This window comes from Triticum dicoccoides, chromosome 2B (genome assembly GCF_002162155.2).
Source record: "Triticum dicoccoides isolate Atlit2015 ecotype Zavitan chromosome 2B, WEW_v2.0, whole genome shotgun sequence".
NCBI lineage: Eukaryota > Viridiplantae > Streptophyta > Magnoliopsida > Poales > Poaceae > Triticum > Triticum dicoccoides.
In genome coordinates this window covers 330,389,081-330,392,680 of record NC_041383.1, presented here as the reverse complement: position 1 = coordinate 330,392,680, position 3,600 = coordinate 330,389,081, and positions in this window count along the sequence as shown.

Below are 3,600 nucleotides of genomic sequence, written 5' to 3'. Positions count from 1 at the left end.
CTCAGCACCGTACGCCCCCTGACCCTCCTCCTCCCCTTGCCCCTCCTCCTCCTCCCCTTGCCCCCCCCCGCCTGCACAGCTGGCGGCCCCTTCTCTGTCTCGCAGGGCAAGGTCTCCGGCGCCTCTACGACACCGACGCCTCCACCGTCTACGGCGTCTGCGCCTTCTTCCACCTCCGTCCACCGCGGCCTCACCGTCGGGTAGTCGTCAAATTCGCCTCCGTTGAACCGTCCCCGACCATGCCGTCTACTCCTCTGCGACCGCTGTGAGATGCTCTTCAGTTTCCCCTCCTCCCCTTGGTCGTTTGCTTCCCATAGCGCCGCCCCTGTGATTAATGCTTCATATGATGTTCAATTTTTGCATAAGTTGAAGAAACAATAGTTCTACTGACAAGCAGAAGAAATGATTGGGCTCTGGTCCAAATGATGTTTAACATGAATTTTATGTTGTTGCTGCTGAAGATGAGTAGTTGTAGGAAGATGATGCATAGTAGTTTTATGTTGTTGTAGTAGTTGTAGGATGTTATTGTAGTTGAAGTTGCAGGAGTAGATAATGGAGTACTGCCAATTTACTGTTAGTAAAGATGTTGAACACACAACTGTTGTTTACTCTAGTGATAGGAGTAGTAGTGGTGGCCATCTAGTTGGACTACTACTGCTAGGACTTGCTCCAGATTTTAGGATTTCTTTTCTTTTAGGATTTATTTTCTTCTAGGACTAGGTTTTTATTATTTTTCTGTTGTGATTGTTTTTTGAGCTCTTTCTTTTTCATTTCCTACTATCCTTATCCTAATTATCTTAAATTGTTATGATGTGTGTAACATGATTAGATCTTGGATTTGCTAGTGGACTTTGGGAGTTTCTTAGCCAGCTTAGTGACTCCATATTTTTCACTATTTCAGCAAGTCTTTTGTAAGCATTAAACTTTCAGCACTACATTTTTATCTTATGTGTACATTTGTTTGCTTCCAATTGCTATATATGTATTGTTGTTACTAAAAATGATGAAGCTCCTGTCAATTGCTATACATATATATGTGTATGATGATCCTCCTTTCCTACAGTAGTATAGCACTTGCAGTAGTATGGCACTTGCAGTAGTATGGCACTTGCAGTAGTGGTGCCTATGCAAGATACAGTTCAGATTTGATTAGTTCCGTAAATTTGTATGACCACATATTTGTATAGTTTCATAGATTTGTATAACCAAAGATACAGTTCAGATTTGATTAGTTCCATAAATTTGTATGACCAAATATATATTTCAGATATGTATAGTTTCAGAGATTTGTATGACCAAAGATACAGTTCAGATTTAAATTGTTTCAGAAATTTGTATGACCAAAGATACAGTTCAGATTTGAATTGTTTCAGAAATTGGTATGACCAAAGATGCTATTGTATATAAAGGGGCTGCTGTAGAACTATTCTTCATCTTTATAGTGCTGTTGTATAGAAATATGCTGAATTTTCTGCTCTGATTGTTGCTCAAAGAAATTTAGCAAAAAATGGGGTCCTGGGAGACGCCGCTACTGCTTGAGGCCCTTGAGAGGCCCTTCGTGTCGTGACGATTTTGCAGGTACCCCGAGAGGCCCTTGAGTTTGCCGGAATGTCGATTAACTTCCGTTCCGGCAAATTTGGGTACTCCATATGTCCTATTTTCAGCAAAGGTCATGCTGAAATTTTCCGTGAATTTTAGCATGACTTTCCTAAAAATCGGACATATGGGGTACTTGCTACTAATGCATGGGCCGGGGTATCTTAGTACTTAATTAAGTAGGATCAACTGCCCCTTTATTCTTGCTGCATTAAACCATAGGTGGCAATAGAGCCAAGTGATTAGGCCCAACTTAGAATTCTCCTCAGCATCGATAAACCCTAGATGATAAACCCAACATAGGTGGCAATAGAGCCAAGTGATTAGTGCCAAGTGATTAGGCCCAACCTAGGGTGCCTCGGCATCGATAAACCCTAAATGATGAAAACTTAACTTAGCATTTAGGGTGCCTCGGCGTCGACAAACCCTAAATGATGAAACCTTGGCTTTTAGGGTGCCTCGGTGTCGATGAGAACCTAAATGATGTATGCTTAGGCTTTTAGGGTGCCTCGGCGTCGACAAACCCTAAATGATAAAAGCTTAGCTTTTAGGATGCCTCGGTGTCAACAAACCCTAAATGATGAGACCATGATCTTGTTCCTTGACAATAACCAACTTTTTGACCAAACTTTTTTCCTATTTAGAGCGAAACATGGCCCACAACAATGAGGCCGGCGGTTCGGGTGGCAAGAAATTCTGGGAGCTGTCCCAGGAGTTGGAGAAAGAACATCACCGCTATGAGGACGCCGCGGAAGACACCGATCCTGACTACACAACACCTAGTGGCGTTGGGGATGACACCACTGATGGCGCCGCCGAGGATGCCACCATTGACGATGGCGGCGCACACACTGGTGGCAGCCAACCGAAGAGGCAACAGAAGGACCGGCGCCCGAACATGCTCGGCACCGTCAGGGAGGAATTTACTGAAGTGGACTCCGACGGGAATCCGACGGTGTCCAAACAAGTAGTCAAGGGGTACTCGGTTCAGCTCGGGTGCATTCTCCGGAGCACCGTCTCGATCAACACCGAGAACCTAAGGCATAAGGACCACGGGAATTTGCGCAGCCTCCTCTTCATGAAGCTGCACGAACGATACAAGTTCCCCGCTGAGTTTGCAAACACACGCCTCTAAGGGAATAAAGTGAACAGTACCGCCCTCACGAGGATGAGCACGACCCTGTCTACTTGGAGAAGCACGGTGAAGGCAATGATTGACAAAGGTGGTAGCTATGACAAGATCAAGGCAAAATATCCTTTGATGAGCGAAGATGAGTACAAGGAGTTCAAGATCAAGTGCGAGAGCAGCGCAACCTCCGAATCAAGTCAGTGGGGGAAAGAAATGCGGAAGTTGAACTTAGGGGTCCACCAACTCGGTCCCGGCGGTTACAGAGTGGCAGAGCCTATATGGGACAAGGAGGACGCGGAGCATGCTGAGCAAGGCCTACCGCCCCGCTTCGAGAAATACCATAACAAGCAGACTAGGAACTTTCTCAGGGCCCGGTACAAGGAAGACCCGGTAACAAAGGTGCTTACCACGGATCTGAAGATCAGGGCGCTCGAGCTTGTTCTGGTAAGGAATACACCCCCGCATAATTAGCTCCATATGGTTGCATTCTAATTAATCCCCAATATTTCTAAATGGTTCACGTTCCTTCTGTAGGACACTGAAAGTAGTAGCGCGGGGTCGTCTCAGAGCTCCCCTTTTGACACCCCTTTAAATAGGGCGTTGAACGTAATGAAAAACAAGGATAAGCTTAGTAAGCCGACGTCAGCAGGTCGTGTGGCCGGCAAAGGCTTGTCCACAAAATGGTCGTCATACTATACCGCTGGTGGGCGGAAGGAGAAAAAGACCAGCTCGGAAAGCCAGTCGCACGAGGTTGAAGCACTCAAGGCACAACTGGCGCGGATTTCGGAGCTTGTCCAAGAGCAAGTGGAACAACAACTGGGAACGAAGCTCAACGCCATGGTGCCTACGTTGATTCATGAGCTGACGACGTGGAT